Raw genomic sequence first — 15,570 nt, forward strand, 5'->3', positions numbered from 1 at the left:
GAGAGGGTTTAAGTGTAGGAAGTTTGTGGGAGATATGTAGGATAGGTGTATGTATATATAGGGTGTGGAGTAGGTTAAATTAGATTAGGAGTGGGGTTGAGGGATAAAATCATGGGGTAATGGGAAAAGAATTCGTGGGTTTATGGGTTGTGATGGGTTTTTGTGTTTTTTTGTTTTTTGTTTTTGTTTTTTTTTTTTCTGAACTGTAAAAAATTTTCTGGAACTCGACCCCTGCGCGGCCGCTCAGCATTTCTGCGCGGGCGCGCAGCAAGCTGCGCGGCCGCTCAGCATAGCTGCGCGGCCGCTCAGCATAGCTGCGCGGGCGCGCAGAGGGTCTCTGGAATTTTTTTTTTCAGCCCCTGTTTTCTGATTTTTTTGTGTTTTTGGATAGGTTATTAACTTCTAAGGGTTCCTGTAACAACAATTCATGGGTTGCCTCCCACGCAGCGCTTCTTTTTCGTCATTAGCTTGACGTTCCGTACCTTTCTCAAGTAGTCAACAAAATGGCACTAACCACCTCTCGGTTTGCCATGTCCCCATAGTAGTGCTTCAACCGCTGACCATTAACCTTGAATGCTTGGTCCGAATCATTCTCAAAAATTTCCACCGCTCCATCTGGAAACACAGTTTTGACAATAAAAGGTCCAGACCACCTTGATTTCAACTTCCCAGGAAAAAGTCGGAGCCGAGAGTTGAATAACAGAACTTGTTGCCCTGGCACAAATAACTTAGGATGTAGCTTCCTATCGTGCCACCTCTTCACCTTTTCCTTATATATTTTGTTATTCTCGTACGCTTGCAGTCGAAATTCATCAAGTTCATTAAGCTGAAGCATTCTTTTCTTACCAGCTGCATCTAAATCCAGGTTCAATTTCTTCAATGCCCAGTAGGCCTTATGCTCAAGCTCCGCCGGTAGATGACATCCCTTACCGTACACCAACTGAAACGGTGACATCCCAAGTGGAGTTTTGTATGCTGTTCTGTAAGCCCAAACAGCTTCATTGAGCTTTAAAGACCAATCCTTCCTTGACGGACAAACAACCTTCTCTAGAATGCGCTTTATCTCTCTGTTAGACACTTCCGCTTGACCATTTGTTTGCGGATGATAGGCAGTAGCTACTCGATGATTCACATTATAACGCTGCATCATAGAAGTGAACTTACGGTTGCAAAAATGCGATCCTTCATCACTTATGATTACCCGAGGCATTCCAAACCTTGTGAAAATTTGCTTATGAAGAAAATTTAGTACTACCTTTGCATCATTTGTCGGTAAGGCTTTAACTTCGACCCATTTTGAGACATAATCGACTGCCAGCAAGATGTACTGATTATTGCAAGACGAGATAAAAGGCCCCATGAAATCGATTCCCCATACATCAAAGACCTCAATTTCAAGCATCACATTTAATGGCATCTCATCCTTCCTTGACAAATTTCCCACTCTTTGGCAACGATCACACCTTAAAACAAACTGATGAGCATCCTTGAACAAAGTAGGCCAGAAAAAACCTGCTTGCAGAATACGAGCTGCCGTCTTCTCACCTCCATAGTGTCCACCATAAACCGTGGAATGGCAGTCTCGTAATATCCCCTCCGTCTCACAGAACGGGATACATCTCCTGATGATCTGGTCAGCTCCCTGTCTAAACAAATATGGTTCATCCCACATATACCACTTCACCTCATGCAGAAACTTCTTCTTTTGAGCGGATGTCAAATTAGGAGGCATTATATTGCTGACAAGATAATTTACAATATCTGCAAACCATGGTTCTTCCTCCTGAATTGCAAACAACTGCTCATCCGGAAAAGATTCATTGATTAACGTCCTATCTTGTGAAGCAGAATCGGGATTCTCCAACCTAGAGAGATGGTCAGCTACTTGATTCTCAGTACCTTTTCTATCTTTGATCTCTAACTCAAATTCCTGAAGTAAAAGCACCCAACGAATGAGTCTCGGCTTCGAATCCTTCTTAGAAACCAGATAGCGAATAGCTGCATGATCAGTGAATACTGTCACTTTTGTACCAAGCAGATAAGATCGAAATTTCTCAAAGCCAAAGACTATAGCCAAAAGCTCCTTCTCAGTAGTGGTGTAGTTCAATTGGGCACCATTTAAAGTCTTACTCGCATAGTAGACCACATGGAAGAGATTTTTCTTGCGCTGTCCCAGAACTGCTCCTACCGCATAGTCACTCGCATCACACATCATCTCAAACGGTTCTGTCCAATCTGGTGCTGTAATAACTGGTGCAGTGATCAAACTCTTCTTGAGAGTCTCGAATGCTGCCAAACATTCATCATCAAATTTGAAAGGCACATCTTTCTCAAGCAAATTGCACAATGGCTTAGATATCTTTGAAAAATCCTTGATGAATCGCCGATAAAAACCCGCATGACCAAGAAAACTACGGATTCCTTTCACAGAATTGGGTGGGGGAAGATTTTCAATGACTCCCACCTTGGCCTTGTCCACCTCCAGAACTTTGCTAGAGACCTTATGCCCAAGGATAATGCCTTCACGCACTATAAAATGACATTTCTCCCAATTAAGCACCAAATTAGTTTCCACGCATCTTTTGAGTACGGCGCGCAGATTATTCAAACATTCATCATATGAGTGTCCAAAGACGGAGAAGTCATCCATGAATACTTCGACATTATTTCCAATCATGTCAGAGAATATAGCCATCATACATCTCTGAAAGGTGGCCGGGGCGCCACATAACCCAAACGAAACTCTACGAAAAGCAAATGTGCCAAATGGACAAGTGAAGGTAGTTTTTTCCTGATCCTCTGGTGCAATACAAATCTGATTATACCCGGAATAACCATCCAGAAGACAAAAATACTCATGTCCCGCCAATCTGTCAAGCATTTGATCAATGAATGGGAGAGGGAAGTGATCCTTCCTTGTGGCTTTGTTCAATTTTCTATTATCCATGCATACTCTCCATCCTGTAACTGTTCGAGTAGGGATGAGCTCATTCTTTTCATTTGCGACCACAGTGATACCTCCTTTCTTAGGTACACATTGTACGGGGCTCACCCACGAGCTGTCAGAAATAGGATAAATGATGCCTGCATCTAGCCATTTCAGAATTTCTTTCTTCACCACCTCCTTCATGATCGGGTTCAGTCTTCGCTGCTGTTCCACAGTTGGCTTACTACCTTCCTCTAGCAGAATTTTATGCATACAATATGAAGGACTTATCCCCTTGATGTCTGCTATGGTCCATCCTATAGTCGATTTGAATTCTCTCAAAATCCTTAAGAGCTTGTCTTCCTCACTACCTGAAAGGTCAGCTGAAATAATAACAGGTAACGTAGATGAATCACCTAAAAAAGCATACCTCAAGTGTTCAGGTAATGGTTTGAGCTCCAAGGTAGGTGCTTCCTCTATTGATGGTTTGAGCTTCCCTTCAGCATTCTTAAGGTCAGAAGTACCAAGAGATTCAAATGATATGTCGAGCTTTCGCTTCCAGGGAGAAGCGTTCAGATATTGTAATTGCTCGTTGCTATCTTCATCATCACTGTCAAATTCCCCCACTAAGGCCTTTTCCAATGCATCAGACATTAGCATGTGCTCGAGTTCCGAAGTAACTGCGGAATCAATCACATCCACTTTTAAGCACTCCTCATCTTCTGTAGGGAATTTCATTGCCTTGAATACGTTGAAGGTCACATCCTGATCTTGGACCCGCATAGTAAGTTCCCCTTTTTGCACATCTATCAAAGTACGGCCAGTAGCCAAGAAAGGCCTCCCCAAGATTATGGGAATCTTCTTATCTTCCTCAAAATCCAGAATAACAAAATCAGCAGGAAAGAAGAGCTTATCCACCTTGACGAGCACATCCTCAACTATGCCCCTTGGGTAAGTAATGGAACGGTCCGCCAATTGTAGCGACATGTATGTGGGTTTTGGATCAGGCAGATCCAACTTTTTAAAGATCGACAACGGCATCAGATTAATGCTTGCTCCCAAATCACAAAGGCACTTGTCAAAAGTTAGATTGCCAATGGTGCAAGGAATGGTGAAGCTTCCTGGATCTTTCAGTTTTGGTGGTAACTTTTGTTGCAGAACAGCGCTGCATTCTTCCGTGAGAGCAACGTTTCAAGGTCATCCAGTTTCACCTTCCTTGAAAGAATAGTCTTCATAAACTTCGCATAACTAGGCATTTGTTCCAGAGCCTCAGCGAAAGGTATATTGATGTGAAGTTTCTTGAACACCTCCAGAAACTTCCCGAACTGTCTATCCAGCTTTTGTTGCTGCAATCTCTTAGGAAAAGGTGGTGGAGGATAGAGCTGTTTCTCCCCTGTATTAGCCTCAGGCAGAGTGTGTTCAACAGTAGTCTTCCTTGGTTCCGCCGCTTTCTCCTTTTGCTTAGATTCTTCATCTCTAACTTCAGCTTCGACTTCTTTTGCCTTTTCAGCATCAGCTACTTTTCCAGACCTTAAGGTAATAGCCTTGACTTGCTCTTTAGCTTCCTTCCTGCCTGGTACTTCCGTGTCACTGGGAAGAGTGCCAGTTTGACGATTGAGCACTGCATTGGCTAATTGACCGATTTGATTTTCCAAGGTCTTGATAGAAACCGCCTGACTCTTGCACAACAGCTTAAGTTCCTCAAAATCAGCACTAGTAGGTGCAGCTGCACTTCCCTGTTGAGGATATGATTGCCTTGTAGCATACTGCTGTGGTTGCTGGAATCCAGGTGGGTTAAACTGTTTACTCACTCCTTGCTGATATGGTGGCTGAATAGCATTCTGATTATTCCCCCAGCTGAAATTTGGATGATTTCTGTTGTTAGGATGATAGGTCGCTGGCACATGCTGCTGTTGTCGCTGATAATTATTCACATATTGAACAGATTCGTTGACAAGAGAACACTGATCTGTAGCATGAGAACCTGCACAAAGCTCACAAACCATAGCTATTTGATTAACTCCATACGTAGCCAAAGAATCAACCTTCATTGATAGCGCTTGGAGCTGGGCTGCAATAGCGGTGGCTGCATCAACTTCCAGAATACCTGCGACCTTGCCTGACGTCATCCTCTGAGTTGGGTTTTGATGCTCGTTTGCAGTCATTGTCTCTATAAGATTATACGTCTCAGTATAGCTTTTAGCCCATAAGGCTCCTCCAGCTGCTGCATCGAGCATGGGCCGAGATTGGGCCACCAAACCATTATAGAAACCAGTGATCACCATCCAATCCGGCATTCCATGATGTGGACATTTTCTCAACATTTCCTTGTAGCGTTCCCAAGCCTCGCACATAGATTCTGTAGGTTGCTGCGCAAACTGAGTAAGAGCACTCCTCATAGCAGCAGTCTTTGCCATTGGATAAAACTTCACCAGAAACTTTTGCACAAGATCTTGCCACGTAGTGATGGACCCAGCTGGTTCAGAATGTAACCAGTCTCTAGCCTTATCCCTCAGTGAGAATGGGAAAAGCCTCAACTTGATAGCCTCATCAGTCACGCCATTATACTTAAAAGTGCTGCAGATCTCGACAAAATTCCTTATGTGCATGTTGGGGTCTTCAGTTGCCGCTTCTCCAAAAGAAACAGAATTCTGCACCATCTGAATAGTGCCCGGCTTGATTTCAAAGGTATTAGCTTGAATAGCCGGATGAAGGATGCTTGACTGAATGTCATCAATTTTAGGCCGAGAAAAATCCATAAGAGCTGGATCAGCTTGAACAATACGATCTCCCATGTTTACTGGTTCTTTCTGCTCAGTTCCTGAATCCGAATCCTCAAAATCTAACTTCTCCGTAATATCAAGAACTTCGTCTGTCTCCTCAGCTGTATCTAAAGTCCTCTTGCGAGCACGAGAACGAGTTTGCATAAACGCTTGCTAAAGTACCTGAAACACAACCGAAAAGAGTAAGTAACTACTACGTCCTAATCACTGAGTCCTAATGACCAATGATGGTAAGTACATAAACTAAACAAATACGCCGAGTCCCCGGCAGCGGCGCCAAAAACTTGTTAGGGCGAAATCACGCACTAATATTCACGCAAGTATACGCGTTCGTAAGTAATATAGAATACTTTCTAGTTCATTCCCTCAGAGACTCAGACTAAGTTATTGTCTAATTAAACTCACTCACCAATGTATGATTACTTCTCAATGTTAAGATAACACTTAAAATTATTGATTAAATATTAACTATAATTAACTACTTAATTAACCACTTAACTAACACTTCAATTTATCAATAATAAAACACTCATGAGATCACAACTTCATTATTACTTCCTTCTATAGCCATTGTTATTACCTTTAGCATGTAACAGTGATGACATTAATCGAATAACACAAAACTGATAAAAGCCAACTTTCATTGTACTAATACCATTCTACCAAGCATCCACAATTAAGATAGAAGTTGAATAGTCATCAATTATGTTGAGTTCCTATATGTCTACAGAAATTGACAACACAACGATTTAAGCACAAGTTATTCCTTTTGATTACATAGGGCAAATAAAACTGTTAGAGTTACCCACTAATCATGCACAACGTACATGAACCTATGCTAGCATGGCAAGTTCTAAATCTCAAGATCCACCGTCGCTTCACAAGAGATTAACACCCTATCTTATATGTTCGCGACGCACATAAGATGAATACGCACAACCAATACTAGATATCATGCAATCATCACACACTAAAGTATTAAACAATTAACTAAAGAATTCCATAATAAATCCGTTGCAACCCCATGATCACGATTAGCCTATAATAGAACTTATCGCCATCATGGGTTCATATGAAATCACGATAAACAACACAAGAAAATAATAACTAAACTAATTATATTAAAACAGAGTACGTCACAAGAGTAAATAAGTCAAAGCAAGAAAACTAGCATCCAACGTTACAACGAAACAAGAATCACAAGAAAATATGCTTCCTCTTCGTTGCAGTGTGCTAAATCGGTCTTCTTCTTTATCCCCTTCGCTTCTTGCACAAAACACAATCTAAAACATAATCTCCTTCTTCCTCTCTGTGAAAACGTCTCTAATCTACTTATATAATAGTCCCATAAAACTCAGATTACATAGAAGTTGGAAGCCAAACAGAAGTAGAAATCTAAAATAATTTATCCTTTTCCCCGACCCTGCGCGGCCGCTCAGCATTTCTGCGCGGGCGCGCAAGGCTACTGCGCGGCCGCTCAGCATTGCTGCGCGGGCGCGCAGGACCCTTCTGGAAAAATTCCAGGTTTGCTCCGTTTCTTCGCCGTAATCTGCCCGTTCTTTTCCTCCCGCAATGGTGAACACATGCCAAGGCTTATTCTTGATGATTCCTCCTCCGAAATGCAACTAATACCGTGAAATGCATAAACACTAGAAAAACGCATCAAATACACAAAATACTTGATTTCAAGACACCAATTTAAGCCATTTTAAGACGTTCTAAGTGGTATAAAATGCCACTTATCAGTAATTGTTGATGATTATTCTCGTTTTACATGGGTATTGTTTCTTAGAACTAAAGATGCTGCTTTTAATGAGTTTGAGAAACTAATTAAATTACTTGAGAATAAGCTCAATATAAAGCTTATAGGAATAAGGAGTGATCGAGGTGGTGAATTCCAAAAAGACTTTGTTACTTATTGTGAAGAAAGAGGAATATCACATGAATTCTCGGCTCCAAGGACTCCACAACAAAATGGTGTGGTGGAACGCGAGAATAGGTCACTGCAAGAGACAGCAAGGACTTTGTTGCAAGAAAGCAAGTTACCTAGAAGTTTTTGGGCAGAAGCAGTCAACACAGCATGCTATGTTCTGAATAGAGTATTGATAAGACCTATTTTGGACAAGACTCCATATGAATTGCTCAAGAAAAAGAGGCCCAACATCAGTTACTTCAGAATCTTTGGCTCAAAGTGTTTTGTGCTCAAGAAAATTGGTAATGATGGTAAATTTGATGCTAAATCTTATGAAGCTATTTTTCTTGGTTATTCTATGAATAGTAAAACCTATAGAGTTTATAATTTGTCTAAACATATTGTTGAGGAATCTATAGATGTTACTTTTCAAGAACCTAACAATGATCTTCCAAGAGAAGAGGAAGATGATGCAGGTGAAGCTGGATAACAGCAAGCTGAAACAGAGAAGGCTACTCCAAAACAGCAAGCTGAAACAGAGACTGATTCAGGAAAACAGCAAGCTGAAATTGAAACTGCCTCAGGAAATCAGCAAGCAGAACCTTCTACTCCAGTTGATGATGCAATTGTAAAGATGGCAAAGATGACTCTTGATGGTCCTAGAGGAAATAGAGCAAAGGATAAAATGCCAATCTATGATGGTGAAGACTTAGCTCCTCCATCTAAGATAAGGAAGACTTCACATGAAGATATTGCAAAACATTCATTGCCAAAAGCTACACGGACAGTGAAGAATCACCCTCCAGAACAGGTTATTGGTGATATTTCTGATGGTCTCAAGACAAGAAAAGGCACTGTAAATTTTTGTGCTTATGCTGCATTTTTAGCTCAAGAGGAACCCAAGAATGTCAAAGAAGCACTTGAAGATGAAAATTGGATCACGGCTATGCAAGAAGAACTCAATCAATTCGAACGATGTGATGTTTAGGAACTGGTCAAGCCACCAAAGGATGCTTCAATCATTGGTACAAAATGGATTTTCAAAAATAAAGTGGATGAATTTGGTACTGTTACTCGAAATAAAGCAAGGCTCGTAGCACAAGGGTACAACCAACAAGAAGGCATTGACTTTGATCAAACTTATGCTCCAGTAGCTAGATTGGAATCAATTAGGATGCTTCTTGCTTATGCATGCTACAAGAAGATCAAGCTACATCAAATGGACGTCAAAAGTGCTTTTCTTAATGGATTTCTGGAAGAGGAAGTTTATGTTAAGCAACCCCCTGGTTTTGAACATGGACAACATCCGGACTATGTCTACAAGCTTAAGAAGGCATTATATGGCTTAAAGCAAGCACCAAGGGCTTGGTACAAGAGGCTTAGTAAGTTTTTGATCAAAAATGGCTTCATTCGAGGTAAAATTGATCCTACTTTATTTACTAAGCAAAATGGTAATAATATTTTGATTGTCCAGATATATGTAGATGATATAATCTTTGGATCCACTAATGATTCTATGTGTGAGTGGTTTTCTAAGTGTATGAGCAGTGAATTTGACATGAGCATGATGGGTGAGCTCAATTATTTCTTGGGGCTCCAAATTAAACAATCTAAAGATGGAATTTATGTGCATCAATCAAAATATGTCAAGAATTTGCTGACCAGATTTGGTTTTGACAATGTCAAGATGAAATCTACTCCAATGAATCAAAATAGCAAGCTGACATCGGATGAAAAAGGTAAAGATGTTGATATCAAGAAGTATAGAGGTATGATTGGTAGTCTTTTATATCTTACTGCTTCTCGGCCAGATATTATGTATAGTGTTTGTGTATGTGCTCGTTTTCAAGCTAAGCCTAAGGAATCACACTTAAATGCAGTTAAAAGAATATTTAGATATTTAAGTGGGACTATTAATCTTAGGTTATTTTATCCTATTACAAGCACATTTGATCTTGTGGGGTATAGTGATGCTGACTATGCAGGTTGTCAAACTGATAGAAAGAGCACAAGTGGTGTTTGTACATATTTAGGACAAAGTCTCGTATCTTGGCAAAGTAAGAAACAAACTTCAGTTGCATTATCCACAGCAGAAGGTGAGTATTTGGCAGCTGGTAGCTGTTGCTCTCAAATTTTGTGGATGATTCAGACTCTACGAGATTTTGGAATCAAGTGTGGCAAAGTTCCAATCTATTGTGACAACACTAGCACCATCAACATATCAAAGAATCCGGTTAATCACTCAAGAATAAAGCATATTGATGTTCGTCATCATTTCTTGAGAGATAATGCTGCCAAAGGTAAGATTGAATTAGTTTTTGTACCTATTGAATATCAATTGGCAGATATCTTTACAAAACCCCTTGGCGAAACAAGATTTTCTACCATTCGAAGGGAACTTGGCATGTGCAGTGTATAATGGCAAGCTATCTTTGGAAATTTGGTAATGTTAGCTTACTATCATTTTTCATGTTAGCTTACTATGATTGGTTATTTAAATGACATTTTTTTTGTGTTATGTTATTTTCAATTGATAAGTCATTCTCTGGTTAATTATGTTTAAATATTTGAATGATTTGCTGATTTAATTGTTAAATGATTATAGTACTAATTGTGGTGTTTTAGATATATTTAAGATGTTATTTTGATAAGTGTTAGAATTAGGATAATTATTATTTGTTTTTAAATCTTATCCTAATTTCTCCCCTAAAAAGGCTATTAAAACACGGGTTAGGGTTTTAGTTCCTATTTCACCGCCACTCAGACATATTTCTACTTACCGTCTTCTCTCCAACATCATCAATTTGATCTCATCATGGTTCGAGCAACAAGGAAATCAAATCTTCTCGCAAATCGTTCTGTCTCTAAACAAGATAACACCGTGGTTGATTTGGGTCACGAAAGTGATGAAGAAGTCTCTCACACCCCTGATTCGAAGAAACTCAAGCAATCTTTGGCATTTGATTCTCCTGATCTCCAACAACGATTCACTGAAAATGCTTTGGATGTTCGTTCTATTAACCCCGGTATCCCGATTGTTGGTAAGCTTTTTCAAAACTCCGGAGCCTTACTTTTGTTTCAGAATTTGGGTATGGATTCTTTTATCATCGAAATACCTAAGGTCTACTATCCTGATTTAATTCGTGAATTTTATGCAAATTTGATTGAAGATAAGTATGGAAACTGTATTACCACTGTGCATGACAAGAAAATTAGGCTTAATCCTCCCATTTTAAGTTCTATTATCAAGTTTGAGAATCCCTCTGAGATTGATATTTTTACTGGAAAAGGATATGTGTCATTCCCTGATTTCTCTGTGATGGATCAGTTTAAGTTGTTATTAGGATCTGTTAATGATATTGAAGAAAACCTTCAGCCCCCTTCCACTACTCAAGTATCTCCTATGGCACATTTGTTGTTTAAAATCTGTAGGGCTAATGTTTGTCCTAGGGGTGGGAATAAATCAACCTTTAGTTGTCAAGATGTTACTCTGGTTTCTATGCTTCTAGCTGGCAGGGCTTTTGATCTATCAAATCTGGTTTTAAAAAATATGATTGCTGCTGTTAATCAGAAAAAGATTGGACTTCCTTATGGTTTAATGCTTACCAAGGTATTTGAATTCTTTAAGATTGAACTTAAGAGTGCTGTTAAGGTGAGTGTTAAAGAAGTTTTGGATGCTAAAGTGTTAGCTCAGTCAAATTTACAAATTGACAATGGAGAGTTAGTTAGGATTTTGCCTACCATTGTTCCTGAGTCTCCTGCTGTAGCTGAGCCTTCATCTTTTTCTCCAACTGCTGAGATGATGCACCTGCTTAAGGGTATTCAAGAGGACAATATTATGCTTTTTGGACATATGGATGCTACTACAGAGCAAGTGAATCAGCTGAAGACTGAGATTAAGGGATTGAAAGATATTATGCTTAACTTCATGTCTGCTGCAAAACCTTCAGCTTCTCAGTCAAATGCAGATTTAGACACTGGCTTGGATGATCTTGTGGATGCTGCTGAAGACTTGGAACAACAGGAGAAGCAAGATGAGTTTCTTCCACCAAAAGAGAATGCAGCTGTCAATTCTGCTCAGGACGACTAATCTGTTTTTGATGATATAAGGGGGAGAACTTAGGAGAATTTAATTTCTTTTAAGTTAATTTCTTTTAAGTACTTAGTCTCTGAAGAACTTGATTTAGTTTTTGTTGAAGTATCTGTTGGTTTTAAGACTTGTTACATCTGGTACTTGATTTGATCTGTTTAAGACTTGTTGCATCTGGTACTTGATTTGATCTGTTTATTTGGTGTGGTAAAACTTGTTGATGGATGTTTTGGTTTAAGACTTGGTTATGCTGATGTTTTGGTTTAAGACTTGGTTATGCTGATGCTTCTAATATTTGAAATATGCTTAATTGTTTTTTCATTTAGAAGTTTATTATGCTAATTGTGATATCTTTAGTTTTATTTTGAGATATGCATAGATTTAGGAGGAGTTTTTATAATTCTCCTAAATGTGTGTAATCATCAAAAAGGGGGAGATTGTAAATCCTTAGTTTTGATGATCACAACACAGCAAGCCATCATGTTGTTATTTGAGAATGTTTGCAGGATATAACAGCTTGATATTAGTGCTGTTTAAGTATCATGACAGCAAGCTATCATAAGTCAGTAATCTATTTCAGCAAGCTATGATCAACAGTGTCAGAATAACAGCAAGCCAAGATGCACAGTCCAGATTCAACAAGGAAGTCGAATTTCATGGAGATTTTATAGGATCTTCATATATATCAGTTGTAAGGACTTCTCTAATAAATATACGTGCATTATATATATAGAGCTCAATTATAAATCATTTTTAATCATTCAAATTGATTTCCTAAATAATAGGAGTTTGTTTCTCTTTCAAACTCTTTCTCCTATCTTCTAATTAAAACATTTTATCCTCTACTAAATAGAAGAGATATTTTCTGTACGTTGAACATCTTTCTTACTCTTCTATCTAACGTACACATGAACGTTGGAAACCATCCTAACGATCTTACACGGTAGAATTGGATTCTAGCCGTTGTAATTTATTGAGGCTGTTTTCAAATGTTAATGTGTGGTTATATAAGAGGTTTTCTTGCAGTTTTATGGGGACGATTTTGCAAGCAAGAACTTATACAACTCCTGATCTTTATTGATTTAAAAATACTCTCGAGCTCTAAATATATATACGTATTTTATTGAAGAGAGTTTATAGTTTGAGTTGTAAACTTTATCATTGATTTGTATTGTTCAAATTGTATTGATTAGTTGCTGGATAAGTTGGCTAGGGAAATAAGGGTTTAGTGGTACTTGCTAGAGGAGTTTGTACTACGGGGTAGTATAGTACTTAGAGAGCAGGTTCTTAAACAGGGTTTCAGCAAGCCATTATCAGCAGCTGGGATAAAAGGGAGATATATTGTTGTATCTTGTAGTTGTAACCTTCATTGATCAATAATATATTCTCTTACCAAGTTGGTAAGGGACCAGGACGTAGACCATAGGGGATTAGGGGTCGAACCTGGCTAAAATTCTTGTGTGTTCTATTTACTTTCCTGCACATTATTTTCTGCATTGCATTTAGTCATCTCAGCTTACTATCATTGTCAGATCATAGTTCAGTTGGTAAAATCTCAGTAAGCTCTTATCGAGTAAAATTTAAAAGTAATCCTAGTTAGCCATAATCACCTATTCACCCCCCTCTAGGTGTAATTTCAAATATTCATATATTTTTTCACATAATATTTTATTATACATGTTGCATTATATTTTTTATTTATATTTAAAAGTAATAAATTTTATAATTTGAAGAAACTCTATTTATAAAGTTGTTCGATATGGGCAGTTATACAGGTCTCCAAATAATATGGGTGAACCCAACTCTTCTGAAAGATTAAGTTATTTATATAATAAGTGTATTGCATTTACATGATAAATTTATTTAAGAACTACTTTCGTTACATAAATTATTATTTCTATAAATAGATCTGTCAAAATTTAAAGTTTACTTTCAAATTTGTATTAAAAACTTATCATAAGTAATACAATTCATATTTATAATTGTATTGCAAAGTTTTTATAATTAAAATGAGTCATAATAAATATATGAATCTTTTATAAAGCTAATATATATACCAAACCTAAAAGATAGTCCAAAGTCAAATTAAAGTTAAAAATTATATCCGAACCAAAATATGGATACCAAACTTATCCAACAATTTATAATATATAGATATCTCATTTCTTAGAAGTTACTATCAAACGGGAGGGGGAAAACTGTCCTGGAATGACCCATTTAAGCCCGAACTGAAAATGTGATTGAGCTCAATATTAAATTTATTAATTTATTTAGTTCGCTAGTTTTTGCAATAACATTTGTAATAGAGTACATAATTTTTATAGTTATTATATTTTTCTTTAATTTTTATATTTTTTACATATATATTTAGTTACTACTGTATTCTTATGTTTGACCATAACAATATTAGTATAACATAAATTACTTTTACAAAGTATTTGCTGGTATTTTTTATATATTTATTCTTTATTTCACTAAATTTTAGTGAACTATGTTATTCCTTAATTAAATTTTGAGATTTTTTAGATAATGTATATTCCAACTTTTTTTAATTTTCTTATAGTTATACATATAGTTATTATTGTATTTACACCATGACTACCTTGTTATAACATATGTGTTAATATTCATTTTATTTTTAGTTGTCTGGATTTTTTTATTATATAATTTTGTAAAATGACTATTTTAATCTTATCATATAATATGTTTACATAATCATTTTACTTGTATTTATTTCTTACATAAATTTTAGAATTTTGATCAAAAATTGGACATTTGTTTGAATTTGAATGTTAATATCTTTTTAAGTATCTTTTAATTTATATTTTATAATTTTTCAGTCATTTTTAAATTTAGTATAATTTATATGTATTATTAAAAGTATGTTTCGAATAAAAGTTTATAATATTTTAAGTATTTTTTAAGTTCATTGGAAAGTATGTACTCTATTAGTCTATTACACAAAATTTAGTGCTTTTCGATCATTTTCTGGGACGTAAAAACCTTTTTTTATTATTTTGTTAGAATAAAAAAAGGCGAGGATATCAGTACTCTATTATAATAAATGTAACATTAAAAGTTTGGTAGTCGTTCGATACTTACTGAAATTATTTAATTATTTTAAATCTAATCGGTGAGTTGTTCGAACACTCAATTTTTAATTTCAATTGATATTGAAATCAAATACCTCCATAAATTTAAATTCTATTTCATATCAAATTCTATATCATTAAAATTGATACTGAAGTCAAATTTTTCTACCAATTTTAAATTCTAATTCAAATTGAGTTTTATATTATTCTAATTGATATTTCGGGCCCAATTTTATTTAAGAAAATAAATATAATTAGTTGGATTTGGTTGATATAATGTGTCTCGGTTAATAAAAAATAATAATAAATACTACTGGTCCGGCTAATTTTTTTTTTACTATTGAACTAGGATAAAAAAATATTAGTCATCCAAGACAAAAAAATATTAAACAATTGATCCAAACTAACACAAAATTAAAATCAAAATCAAAATATAATTCGACGAACTAGAATAAAATCGTCTTTAACAATTATCCGGGCTAAAAAAAATATCTTATTGATCTGAACTTATAAAAAATTAAAATTAAAATAAAAATAATTAATTGGATTTGATCAGAGTAAGGGGCCTCGAGTTAAAATTAAAAAAAAATGTAAACGACCGATCAATGATAAATCAAATTAATATTGGATTAAACATAATTTGTATCCTATTGACTTAAACTAAAAATTAAATTTTAATTTAAATATAATTAATATATTTTTAAAATAAATATAATTATCAATCTTGAATTTTGAATGCATGATTTCACATTGTCTGTATATTATAT

General features: G+C 36.4%; 1 non-coding gene across 1 annotated transcript; it reads left to right on the forward strand.

Moving 5' to 3' along the window:
• Window positions 1–5,221: 5,221 nt before the first annotated feature.
• LOC141709546 (small nucleolar RNA R71) lies at window positions 5,222–5,328 on the forward strand. The gene has a single exon (XR_012570116.1). It is a non-coding gene; the product is annotated as a small nucleolar RNA R71 (small nucleolar RNA).
• Window positions 5,329–15,570: the final 10,242 nt, after the last annotated feature.

Source organism: Apium graveolens, chromosome 2 (genome assembly GCF_009905375.1).
Source record: "Apium graveolens cultivar Ventura chromosome 2, ASM990537v1, whole genome shotgun sequence".
NCBI lineage: Eukaryota > Viridiplantae > Streptophyta > Magnoliopsida > Apiales > Apiaceae > Apium > Apium graveolens.